Source organism: Notamacropus eugenii, chromosome 5 (genome assembly GCF_028372415.1).
Source record: "Notamacropus eugenii isolate mMacEug1 chromosome 5, mMacEug1.pri_v2, whole genome shotgun sequence".
In the NCBI taxonomy this organism is placed as follows: Eukaryota; Metazoa; Chordata; class Mammalia; order Diprotodontia; family Macropodidae; genus Notamacropus; species Notamacropus eugenii.
Window position 1 is genome coordinate 400,312,087 of NC_092876.1, and position 14,575 is coordinate 400,326,661.

The window sequence follows — 14,575 nt, forward strand, 5'->3', positions numbered from 1 at the left end:
ATTATATATATACACATACATGCTTATAAATATATGGAACAAATGTTTTACTGATACTATCCTCAGTTTGCTGTAATACTTTGGCGTCAGAAGTTCTTTGTCCTAAACGCGAAAAGATGAGAATTTGCTTCTTTTCCCTGCGCCCCCTTCCCGCTATCAGATTTGGGATAAGAGATTGCTTTTAAATGGAGGAAGAAGCGAAGTAAATAAGCTTTTATATAGTCCCTACCACGTTAAGGACTTTTTGCAAATATCTCATTTGATCTTTGTATCTTTATAGGGCTAGAAATCCAAAGAATTCTCACCAAGGCTTGAGCTTGCTCTGTTTCTGCTTTGGACCTCAATGAAAAAAAACCTCAATTGGTGTTACTATGTTTCTATTTCAAATCCCTTTGACTCTTTTGTATCAGCAAGAGTTTAAGAAGTCACAAGAGAATCTATTTTATTGCTTCTGATGACTGTTGTGGAAGAGTTGATCTGTTTCATTAATGAAACATTATGTATCTGTCTTCTGAGCTAGAGAACTGTTGGAAGATGTTGCAGACTCTTTTGAAGGAATGGGTGCACGGTTTGGCGTATTCGCCTCCCTCCTCATATGTCGGGGGGGGTTTTGTTCTCTGCTGAGCCTTCCCCATCTGGAGACTGGAAAACCCCTGCCTCCCAACATTGTGGCCTTGAACTGCTATATGTCTTGCCATAAGAGAATTTTTCTAGCTTAGCTTTATTACTGTCATCTGCTTAAGACAGGCAGTCATATAACTAGCTGGAATCTGCAAAATCAAACTGAGACATCAAACTAGCTCCCATGATAAACTGGTTAGTGTTAAGAGATTTTCTATCTAGGTTTTATTACCTCCGTCTGCTTAAGAAAAAGATGTCACATAACTAACTAGCTATGACTGGTTTTAATGATTTGTCTGCAAATTTCAGCTATATCACCTTGGAGACTAGTCAATTATTTAACCCGATAAAGATCTTCGGTTTCTACCATTGTTCTTTGATGTGTAAATCTTTACCTTCCCTTTCTGTGAGTCCTACCTGCGTACCTAAAATCTACATAAGGTTGTTGAAACAGATGCTCAGGGCCCACTGGTTTTTGTATAAATAGGAGTTTATGCTCTGAGCACAGTAAACTGGGTTGGGGTTTTCTGTGGGTTTTTTTGGGTTTCTTTTTACATTTCTGCATGTTCATAAGTATGATTGGCAGCAATACCTATCAAATCCTTGCACAATTTTTATATCACCATGTAAAGAAATTAGTAATTTTAGGAATGAAACGTTTTCAGTAATACTGGTATATTTTTTAAATATCTAGGTTTTTAAAAATCAATTTGAACAAATTTTAATTTTTTTTATTCTGAACTTAATCCCTTAAGGTGAAAATGAATAACAAAGAATGGAGGAGAGAGTTCTGTCTTCATTTCCTCTTCTGGGATATTATTACCTTGGGAAAAAAAAGGAAGAAAGAATTATTGCATAGATGAGACCTCTACCTTGAGGAGAAAATAACCTTAAGAAAATCAAAATAGTTGGAACCAATAAATCTTTATTAAATGCTAGGCACTGTACTAAGTGCAGGAATCAGGTTCACAAAATATGTACAACATTTAAAGTTTTTTATATGTATTAGATTTAATGATGATTTTACCATGGATTGTTAAATTGGATAAAGAAAAAAGAGGTTGAAATTGTACTTAATCTGACATTCTTTTTGTGACATGTTACTATCACAGAGGTAGAAACCAGTCTCTCTGTTTACCTCACAGGTGATACACATTTATTTATTTGTTGTTTTTCCCCTGGGAAGAACTTTTTTTGTTCAATATAGAACACTAGTGTTTTTTAATTGAGTTAAAAGATTTTTTTTTTAAAAAAAGAAAGCAATAACCTCTGGTTATTTTGCTATGTTCAAGAAGCAAGTTAACGAATGCCTTTCATTCCCCTCCCCACCCCATGCCCCATTTTGCTGAAACAATGATATGAATATTGTCCCTTGAGTTAAACTTTCCCTAAAGAGACCAAGGCATTGTATTTTGTGACCTAAAGATATATAAAGTGTGATTTTTAAATGTATTTGAAACACAATCCTTAGTGTGTTAAATTGACCTGAGACTGAACTAATATTTGAAAGTGAAATTCTTGTATCAATGAGACAGAAGAATTTAAAGCCCTTTGAAATATTTTAAAATTTAACTCACTAATATAAATTACAATACACTAATACAAATACAATTCTAAAATTCAGTTCACTAATACAAATTAAAACAATACAATACAATTTTTAAAAACTCAGATACCACCTCACATCCATCAGATTGTCAAAGTTCAGAAAAATAAAAATGAATAAGGGCAAAGGGTCTGTGGAAAAACAGGTACATTAATGAACTGTTGGTGGCACTGTCAACACTGATTCAGTCATTCTGAAAGCATTTTAGAACTATATCGCCAAAGCTATTAAAGTGTGCTTACCCTATTCTTTGATGTAATGTTATCACTACTAAGTCCGTACCCCCCAAGATATCAAAGAAAGAAGAAAAGGATTCATATGTACAAAAATAAAAAGCATAAAGTCCTTTGAACTTAGAATCAAATCATAAAAGGGAAAAGTAGCCCTAGTTTTGAAAAGATAACATATTTCAGCCTTTAGAATTCAGCTTCTTTAAATAATACCTATTCCAGGTGCCTGTGACTCTTAAGATATTGTAGCAATACCTACTAACATTCTCTTCTTTATTACATAAAAGGCTATTTCATTCATTAGGAACTATAACTTTAAGGCAGAGATAGCTCAGACTCTTCAAGGCCCTTATGTAGACAAAACAAGGACTTTTTCCCAAAATTGTTTATATTACAGTAGCACTTGGACTACAAAAACTGTATCTCTGAGAAAAGTTTTCAAAACAATTTCTGTGGGGGACAAAACCTGGCAGCTGAAAACAGAGTATCAGAAATAACTTTAGAATTAACAGAAATTTTTTATTATAATATAATAGAAAATTGGTTTTAGACTTTAGATATTTTCATGCATAAATACTTTTCTATATGGAAAAGCTAACTACTGGTCCTTTAAAACCCCATGAAAAATAGTGATGTGAACAATTTTATTCTTTTTGAGATATGTGATTTCTATACATAAAAAAAATTTGTATATTTTGGCATTTGAGCAATACATATGATGTAATAAAGATAAAGACTGGAGGAATGAGATAAGACAGGATTTGTGCAGAGATTTGAAATAAAACATTGCTGTCTCCCCCTTAACCTTTATGATATTTATAATTTTGGGCACACATCAAGAGTCCCTAATCTGATTGCCCAACTAATTAATCTCTTATCTGCTCAGATGTGTGATGAAATTACACACATGACAAAAGGAGGAGTTATTGGCTATATCTTATAAATCATAGTATGTTTATTAATTATTTGTTATCAATCATTACTTTTTACTATTGATTGAATTTTTATTGGTTGTCAGTTATTAGGATGTATTATCAATTTTGAATATAACTTTTTGTATTTATGACTGTTGAGTTTTGATTATTGTTGAATCATTAGATAATAGTTGGATAATCATTGGCTAGCTATTTTGCCTTAAAATTATTTCCTTATGCTACAGCACAAATTCTAAACTGGTTGATGTTGCCCAAAGCCTCTTGCTTGACGCACTTGCTAGTCATATAATGTTGGAAGATAGATTTTTAAAGTTAAAACAGCAGACTACTTTCACACTTTTATCCATGAGAAGTTTTCAAATCACTATTAATGATTGACATTGTATAAAGGCTTGCACCCCCAGAAACTAGAATCTCTCCTCCAAGCCACTGAAAAGATGACCTGGAAGCCTGATGAAAAAAGTGCTCATCAAGCACTCAGATCACCAGTGTTGCTATAAAACAAGGCCTTTACCCTGGAATACACAGGTCCCATTCTAAGACTACAGGTTGAACATGAAGTAAAAAGGACAGCATCCCTGGAAACCTCTGTCTTACCTGAGAAAACAACATTACGTGTAAAAAAAACACAGTACCCACAACATCACCGACATTTTCCTAAATCTTAATAAGTGCCATTGTTGTCCTGAGTGAGCCCACATCATCTCTCTGTAAACACCTAGCTATTCATTGCTTGTGTAAAATTTTACATCTTCATCATTTTATTATCAATTTTCCACTGATTTTTATTTTGACATATATTATGAATCAAATATATGTAATATGAATTCAAATTTGTTCTAGTAGCATCAAAGTAAAATGCCTTATATGAATCTACTAGGTGTTTTCAGTGTTGTACTACTACAGATTGGGTTACAGTTGTGAAAGAGTCCAAAAGTCCCAATGTGTTATTAATATTTATTAATACTAACATAGAAATAACTATGCCTCACTCCAAATTTTAAGCAGTCACATTTACTACATAAGATAAAGTCTCTGTGGATTGTAATTTTCCCTTGACCTCAGTTTAAATCTAGGTCTATTAAAAATCTATTCATTCTATTCTAATCTATTAACTAAATTTATTAATTAAGTAGCCACTTGGCAGAAGGGATTTTTTGGAGGGGAGGGATCACTCCTAGAAATTGAATTAGGATTTAATGATTAGGTCATCTTAAGAATTCTTCCATTTTGTTAATCAATCCCTGCCTGAGACAAAAAAGTACTTCCTCAAGGGATGCCCAGGTTGTTGTGAAATGACCCTAGAGTAGATTAAAGGAATTGCTAGTTACTATACAGTTCATTAGAGAGGTCTTTGTACAGGCTATGTTAGCTGCTATGTCTCAACAACCTTGGATATTTCAAAAATAGTTCTGCTATGGAAGGAAAGGTCTGTTTTTTTTAAAGCCCTCCTTAATTCTAAGCAGGGTGGGGGGTGGGGAGGTGAGGGTGATTCCCTAGGCAACATAATCTTAGAATGTAGCCTTCTGTCTAAAAAAGGAAAATTTCTTAGACAGTGACAGCATTGGAGTTTTCCTTGAGTAACCCCAAATTCAAGAATTTGAAGATCTAGCCTTCCAGACTAGGGATTCTTAACCATTTATGGTATGAACCCCTTTGGAAGTCTGGTGAAGCCTATGCATCCCTTCTTAGAATAGTGTTTTAAGTGTACAAAATAAAATATTTAGGATGAAAAAGGAAACTACACTGAAATATGGTTATCAAATATTAAAAAAAAAAAAAGGTCTTGAGTCCAAGGTTACAGACTTCTAGAAAGGGAAGGGCAGTCCTTGACCAGCATTCCTCTTGGAAAAAAGATCATTTCCCACATCACACATACCCCTCCCCAATAACCAGAAAATCGCTAAGAGACCATGGAGGGTGGGGTGGGGAATCTGGTCCTTGAAGTCAAGATCTAATTACAGTCCAAACCACAGGGTGGCACTGCGAGTCTGAGGCCAGCTATAGAACCTGTAGACAACTAGGGCAAGGTAGACATTTGCTGGAATATCAGAGTGGTAATTCTTTTCTGCCAACTCCAGCTTGCCTTTCATAGGGAAGTTAAATAATAAGGCAGTGGTGAATTAGCAGGATTATAGTGGAAAATGTGGCCCAAGGAGGAGAGTTGTGTTAATTGTTTTAGGGTTATTATGAGGACTCTATGTGCTTTCTATATCTATTTATGGGCTCCCTTGAGTCTTTTGCACTTTCTGCATTTTCTGTGGGATGAAGTAAAGGTTATCCTATCCAAACTTCCTGTTACCTCGAGTACTTTTATAGGAGCTAGCGACCCTTTTACTCACTTCTATGAAAACCTGGAAAAGCTACACATAAGATATATTGGGGATTTCCCAGAATAAACTCCTGGTGGGGTAATAATGAGTCAAAAAGAAATTGACTTTTTGAGTCAGCCCGAGAGTGAACCCAGTCCATGTAAATCCAGGGATTAGGGGTCATAGGATGCAGGCTATAAACATATCAGGGTAGTTAGGATTCAATCAAGGTCCTTTTTGGAAGTAAATTTATTTCCCTGAATGCTTGTGTTAAGATAATGAGCTAACATTTTAAGAAAATTAAAATGCATAGTATAGTGTATCAGGGGAAGGCAAGAGGAAGGAAATTATTGAGTTATGAACAGAAATTAATCATTAAAATAGAAAATAAATCATTGAGAAACTGTGATAGATGAAACTAAGTTTTTTTAAAAGAACATTTAATCAAAAATTAGTGAATTTAATAAAAAAAAGCAGAAAAAATTTAACAAACTTGGAGCTGGAAAGGCAATCACAGTGAATGCAAAAGAAATTGAGAAAGTTGTCGCACCTTACTAATACAGCTTTTTTTCCCAACAAAATTGAGGATTTGAAAGAAAGTAATGAATAATTACAAAGATGTGAATATCAAAAATGACAGGAAAAGAAAAGGAAAAATTAAGTCCTATTCCAATAAATATGCAGGTGACACCGTGCCAACATAAATTCTAAAAGGCTCTACTTGCTTGGAAAGGCTCCAGGTATAGGCCTGGCAACAGATTGTCAGCTGGCTGAGAACCAGCCTAACTGAGCACTGAGAGACTCATCACCAGAAACTGACCATCAAATGATGAACGTTTTTTAGGTCATGGTAGACTAAATTGAGAAATATAGGTGATATAAAAACAAAAGACATCAATAAAAATGTATTTGAAAAATAATAACCATTTCAATTTCTACATTTCATTTTACCCACAGTTGTATGTTGAAAAGAGTATTAGTTTTGGAGTCAGGTAACTTGGGTTCAAATTCCAGCTCTTATTCAGTTTCCTCATGTATATGATGAAGGTTTTAGATTAGATGACCTCCAAGGTCCCTTCTGGCTTTAAATCTATAATCCTAATAGCTAGCAGCAAACGTGTTTTCACATGAATGATTCTACTGTAAGTAAGCATCCACACTAGGAAAAGGAAAGGAGAAAACCCATGCATAAGTCTTATGTACTTGAAAGACATTTATTAAAGGTTGTTCTATCCCCCTAAGGAGGGATAGAGATCAGAGGCAGGGTGCTATGGTGCTTAGAATTTGTGTCCAGCCCAAGATGGTTTCTCAGCTTTCTCCTTTTGTACAGAAAAAATCCCATCTCTGCTCTGTCTTAGCTTCTGCTTGATCTGTCCTTTCTAGGGTTCCAGGACGAAGACTGGGAAGTCTGAGAACAAGTTCTTTCACCAGTTTTCTTTTCTGTGTACCTCAATATTTTTGCCTAGGTTAAATGGACTTAGGACATTGTTTCTACCACATGGCTAATTTTCTAGCTGTATCATGTACATCATGTTCTAATAATTATACTTTGACTTTTCCACTTCATTTCCGATGTAAATTCTTCTAATATCATTTTTCCTGTCCTGCAAGTGCTAGAATTGTTTTTAGTGGGAATGCTTCTAATGTCCTCCATTGAGTATTACATTGGGTGTTGATTTAAGACAAATGTTTTTAATTTAACTGAGGTAAAATTCCTCTATGCCATCCATTCTAGAATTTTTATAATAAGTGAATATTTAAATTTTTCTGCCTTTGTTGATAAAAATATGGTCATTTTAAAAATTAGTTATATAGTTTATGATAATAAAATATATTGATGAGTTTTATTCCTTCATCTGACCTGACTAAAAAGATCAACAAAAATAATGGAATTGTGATTTCATATGTCCATATACTATATAGAAAAGTATAAAACATTGATGCTTAATGCTTTTGCAATACATTTGATTTATGTAATTTTCTTATTTTTCTGTGGAACCAACTGGAGTTTCGTGCTATATTAACATTCTAAAACAGCATTGGCTAGCAAGAAAAACAAGGCATATTTATGGAGTTTTTTTTTTAGAAATCTATTAAGTTTTTTTTTACTTCCTTGAGATTTAGTTGCATTTTTTTAGAAAGGAAAATTTTGCCTTTGGGATTACCAGCTGTTTTCCCTTTCTCCCCTTTAAAAATATTATTTTTGTTTCTAATTTTGATGAATGCTTTTTTGCCAATAAATGTAAACTTTTGTTGTTCATTATTCTTTTATTAATTATAATTATTTTTAATATCAATTTTATTTTTATGTTATAGCAAACAAATATTTACATGCCTTTTTATATCTTTCAATATAGAATGTAGGCATATGAACTATTAACTGCATTGTTATTTTTGTTGATCCTTGGGTTAGAGTTCCTTTTTTAGAGTCTGTAAGTATCTTGGGACTATTTATTGATGAATTTGTTTAAGTTTTGTTTTGAAATGGATTACTCTATGTTCAAATAATATAATTTTTTTAGAGGATATATAATTTAGGGATCCAATCAAATTTTTTGAGATTTTATATCATTTTTGTCCAACTTTGACAATTTTCCTGATTATTTTTGAAAAGTCTAATTCATTTAGTGTAAGTTCTTTTTTAAAAAGCTGTATAATTATATAATTTTATACTATGGTATATCATATTTAGAATCTCCTGACTGAAATCCTATGTATTCTGCTTGCCTCATATTACTAGGTTTTGTTCTCTCTTCGTTTTCTTAATTACATCTTTGAATTGTACATCTAACTTTTTTGTAAGAAATTTGGGTTTGTTCTTCAATATTATTATGTCTTTTTGTCCAAACTTAATTTATTGTTATTTACTGCTTCTGCTAATTTTTAATTTAGTGGATATCATTTTGCCACTTCTTTAAATGTTCCTTCATTTCTTTTTTTAACTTATACAGCCCCCCTTCACTGATTGTAACATTATTATTCAGTCTAATTTATCATTTAGTACTTATCCCATCACATCATTCATGATTTACCGTGATCTTCAAGGGGATTTTGCCCCTTAGGTGTTTAATATAGCAATACTTCTTTATTGGCTCACATTTTAAAAGGAATCTTTTTACTCAGGTAGCTATTCTGGTATGTGTATAATAGTACAAAGGTAAGTCTGAAACATGAAACTAGTTGCTGCTGATACATGGAAAGCTTTAGTCAGGTCTAGGATGAGAATGGAGCTAGGCCCTCCTAGTAAGGGTTGTAGAGGTGGCTGCAGAGCACTTCATAAGTACTTGTGGAAGGAATTTCTGAAAGATAGCATTATTTAAAAAATAACCACAATGACAAGACAGCATATCCTATCTATGGGATACACCTGGAGCAGTGTCTCTGCCCCAGGCTGCTTTGGCAAGGGTGGAAAATGGGCTGAGAAGTTTGAACGGAACTTGGAGGATCAGCCAGTCAGGAATGAATGGTGGTGTCTCTTGTAGGACTCGGCCATTGTCTCGTTCTGCTCTGGGAAAATTATTCAGGTTCTCCTCTGGCATCCACCCTATCTCAGACCCTGGTCAGGGACTGCTTAGGGGTCTATGAGTGGTGGGGACAGAGAGAAAGGTAGGCTGAAGAATGTAATTCCCCATTGATTTGGAGATTGAAGGGAGAAATTCCCAAACTGTGTTTGCAGCCCAGGATAGAAAGAGAAAGTAGGGTGCATAGTTAGGTGTTGGGATGAGAGAAAAACTTCTGTAGGTGAGGGCAGGAAATGATATGGGAACATATCATAAACCTCTAAACCTTAAAGCCACACAGACATCGAGGCAGGGTGATAGAGGTAGAATGGCTCCTGTGTGGAGAGGCAATAGGACTGTCAGTGGAGCTTTCACATTCCAGTAGCTATGGCAATATCACCCATCCTTCGTTTTTCACTTTGTCCTACCAAGAGTTCAATTTTTCTCTCCCCACTCCTCACTGACCCCATGCCCCTTAATTTTCTCCTTTTTCCTCCTTCCTTTTTGGGTAGATAGGCAGAGAGTTGGAGTGGGTTTTTATATCTAGGAGGGGTTTAGAAGCTCCTGGATTCTTTCCACTTTCTTGTTTTCAAGGAAGTTCGATGAGAGAATTTAGAGCTAGAAGGAAGCTTCAAGAACATCTTGAAACATTTATTTTTACAGATGAGGAAACTGAGACTCAGAGAGATCATGAAACCGACAAACAGAAAAGCTAGATTTTGTGACACGAAATCTGGAACTCTTGTCACTACTCCATAACTGATTCCCCTTCTAATTATCTTACTTTTGTGTAACATTTCTGAATTTGTATATTCTTTTTTTCTTCTGTAAATCCTAGAAAATGTTTGTTTTCTGTAATGTGTTAGTAAAAAGAGAAAGAAGAGAGTTATAGTCACCCAGCTCTGGTAGTAGTGGGAAAGAGGGAAAAGGTAATTATCAGTTAAGCATTTCTGTATCTGCAATAGATGCACAGTTGGGCACGTGGCCTGAATTTGATGCCTTTCCAGTTTGGTGGGATCTGCTATGACTTGAATTTCATTCCATTTACACAACCTTTGAGAACACAGGGTTGGCATATAAGGTCATCATTCAGTTCAACCAACAGGCAAAGAAACCGAGGCCCAGAGAGTTTAAGGAGTCTGTTCAAGTTCACACAGGTAGTTTATAATTTGAGGAGCATCTGAACCCAGGCCCTCTGACTCCAGAATCAGGAATCTTTCTACTATGCCATACTACCCCTATGAACAAGACAGGTGCCAAGATTTTTTAAAAATTTAATTTGGTGGTTCCATGAAGGTTTAGCCCAAAGAACAAATGAATCTCTTTGTTCTAATCTCATTCTCTAGAATCAATGGTATAACATATTTATAGATGAAAATGACTTGTGATATAGGATACACATTTAAAAACTATGCCACTTATCTTTAGCTTTTAAAAATATACAATATAAAGTAGTCTTAACGTATCAAAACAAGCAATACTGTCCTTTTATATCAGAATGGAGCTGTCATTGAAGTTGTACTGAAATATAAACTTAGTGGTTCAATCCTTTCCTATATAATTCAGACAAAAATCGAACACCTGAATGACTTCCTTTTGCATAAAGATACAAAAACCAGAATACTGAACTTTACAATGAGAATTTCTGGCAAATAATTAAGGTAACTTAAACCTTGTGCCTATAGAAATACTTCAAGCATGCAAAAAATAACAACAAAGTGTCAGCTAGAAATAAGTTATTTTATTTTAAAACACATTACAGGATAATAAATATGTTATTGGAAAACTTAGTAAATAGCCTTTTATAATTTACATGAGGCAACTACAACATGCCAAGACTATCCTTAAAAAGCAAAAGATAAGCAAGAATTCTTAGTCATTAACAAATGTATATACAATATTTGGAGGCTAATAAAATAGGTCTTTTTTGATCTCCCTTGATGCAACTACACTAAAATAACATTTATGTAACCAAATGCAAGTATGCCTTTTTTATATTCTAGACTACATCCTCCCTTCATGTTTTACATTCTAATTTTCAGGAAGATAATATTGTAATTTTTAAAAATCACACTCAGGAAATTACTGTGCAAACAGCATCCTTTTCCCCCCAAAGTGTAAACCAATCTACATTGAAAAGTATTAGATCTATAATTTCTGAGTTACAAAATAAAATAATCTCCATTTTCATTGTGATACTTTGGCACTAGTAATTTAGGAACTTCTGACATTTACTACAGTGAATGCAAAAGACATCAGAAATGTGTGGGAGCAGGGAACACTGTGCTCCAGGATATCAAAGAGTTAATTATAAAGATGGAACTCCTTGAAGACAGGACATTAAGCATAATTAATTACAAATTTATTTTAACAGGAAATTTCAACATTTTTTTACAGGTTATAAATTCTCTAAAGAACATAAGTCTAGGTAGATTTCAAAAGCCTATAAAGACCTCTGTTTAAGTTAGAAGATCAGAGTGGTTCATTCATCATGCAAACAAAATCGGACCCTTCAGTGCAGTATTTTTAAGTCTTTTTTTTTTCCTTTTTCCTTTGAGAGTCTTAACAGGATAGTATAAAACCCTCCCTTTTTGGAAAAAAAAAAAAGGAAAATTAAAGCTTCCTATTTTGACATAAGCTCAATTCAGTATTTCTTTTCCTTTGTCATTGCTCAGAATTACTCTATTACAAATCAACTATGTGAGGAGACTTGTTTGTCAAGTTGCAGTTTGATTTTGTCATTTAATATAGTGTTTTTTCCTATAGTTATCAAAATACTCCAAAATGTGAATCAAGCCTCAAAACAACTTATGTGAAGAATTATCCCCATTTGACCGATGGGAACCTGAGGCACAGAGGTTAGTTAACTTTTGTAGGGCTGCACAAGTCACTGGCATAAAGGAGAATAAAAGAACAAAAACCCCAAATAAACGCAGTTCTTTAAGCCCTCAACTATATGGCTTCAAACACCAGTGACATCAATTATAAGATCCATGTTTTACCGAGTATCTGGTATCTGCTGTAGAAATTTTGATTGTTATATGGAAACCTAAGTTTTTCATATGTAATTTAATTTGTTTAAAACACAGGAGTTTGTGTTACTTTAGTAATATGCCAGGACTTTACATGAAAAAAAAAAAGACCAATCTCAAATATTATTAGGCCAATTCTCATTTCTAGTCATATTCATCCTTTTCATATACACAATGGAGAAGCAATAATCTAGCTTTATTTATAAAGCTCAGCTACACTAAATACATCCTAAAGACTAACCCACGGTAAAAGCAACGTAATTCTAAGGAATATAAAATAGGTCGAGGTATATTATACCATCAACTCTCTTATCGTGAGACAACGTTCCATTTACAAATTCTGAATCTTTTTTTCTTTTGGATTCAGAACTGATACAATTCTTGCTCTTAAATATGAATATAAATAAACCCTAAAATAATCAAAGATTGCTTTTCCCAAGGGAGAGAGACTAAGTGTTAGGAGTCAATAATATACTTTTACTCCCTGAGATGGCAGACCATGAAGAGTACGTCAAAATCTGCTTGGTGAGTAAATTACTTTCTGAGTATCAGGTACTTTGGGAAGTGGAGTCACTTCTTTCAGGATAGCAAGTCACAGTAGTTAAAGCCTGTTAAACCTAATTCAGATAATGAAGATATCAAAAAGTCTGCATCTCTAAAGAAGCATACTCCTTTCCTTCTCTGCTTTTCTGAAAATTATTTTAGGTACTGAAAAAGGAAGGCATCAAAGCCCATTTACTCTTGATGAGTAGACATCCTCCCCCAGAAAATAATATGAATATTTTTACAGCCTGGAGTTTGACCTTATTAAATAATAATAAAATTGTTTTGGAACTAATCTATCTCAAAAGTACTTAAGTATTCAGAAGTACTTAACTTATACTCAGAAAGTAATTTATCCATCTGGCAGGACCTATCCATTATTTATTAAGTGTTTACCTGTTGTGGGATAAAGAAGATGAAAACTGACAGCACATTTTAATAGTGACATCTTATACCAGAAAACAGATAGAGGATCATGGAAGGGAAAGAACATTGCTAAAGAAAAGAATAAGATTGCTTGGATGAAAAAAGAAGTGAGCCACAAATACAACACAGAGAAAAGAAGGCAAAAGAAAGGCTTGAGAAATGGGAAAGACAAGGATATTGCTTATTGTTGGACCAATAACAAAACATGTATTTCATTATCATTCTACTCTGAAAAGGCTGTGGTTACAGTGCAAGTGATGAACAAGGCCACTAGAAAATCATGGATTCCTTCCCGAAGGCTCTAGATTTTGTCATTCCCATTGTTGTTGAGATGAGTTTTTGGCAGTTAGGAGGCTGCCTTTTCTCTATAAAAAGGAAGCAAGAATGAAGAAAACTGTTTTGGTGTGGCCTATCAGCTTGGGGTCTGAAGAAGGATTCATCATGGTCCTGACATTTCATAGAAAATCAGGGTGAAAAAAAAGGTCAAAAACAAACCAAAGAAAATATGAGGGAACAAGGCACCATCCAGGCAGGAGGACAACTGTCCCTTTAAATATATGTCAATATGAAATCTAAACATTCTAATCTAATTATAATTTCAGACAAAAACTTTGAGGATGCTCAGGAGGTGAAAGAGGTCTCTGTAAGGGTACACTGGTAATTTTGTGGTTTTCATTTTTGTAAAAGGAAAAACAAAAGAAAAAACATCATGGTGCTACAATTTATCATCCTACTTCCCTCTAGTATATCTCCAATTTATACTGACTATATCTCATATGTAAATAGTTTCCATATTGTCTTCTCAGTAAGAATAAGAGCTCCTTGAAAAAGCAGGGGCTTTTTTTTTTTTGTCTTTCTTTGTATCCTCAGTGCATAGGAGAGTGACTGGCACTTATTAGTTGTTTAATAAATGCTTGTTGAATTTATTTGACTTTAAAGCTACATTTTAGAAACTATAGTGTTTTCTTCCCAAATGAAAGAGATGATGCTATTCCTGTTTGCTTCCGGAAAGACTGAACTCTGAGAACTGCCCTATTTTCCTTTACCTGTTCCACAAGTTTTAATTAAATTGAAAAGATAATCCTATCCATTTCCCATTCTATTTTTAAATTAATTTTAAATTAGCAATGTATAGAAGGCTGTTAGAAATCAGATGTTATTTGCTCTGTGCTAAGCTTTAAGCTCACCTGATAGTTTTTTTTTTAACTTGATAGTATTTCTAACGGACTAGTCATATTAACGTTTTATGATTTGGCCAAAGGTCTATGCTGATAAGATACTTTTAGTATAAACTAGGATTTAAACCCTCTCTGGATCAGGGGTATTCTGGGGAATGTGGGGAGTCTGCTTAGAATTAGTCTAGTACCTAA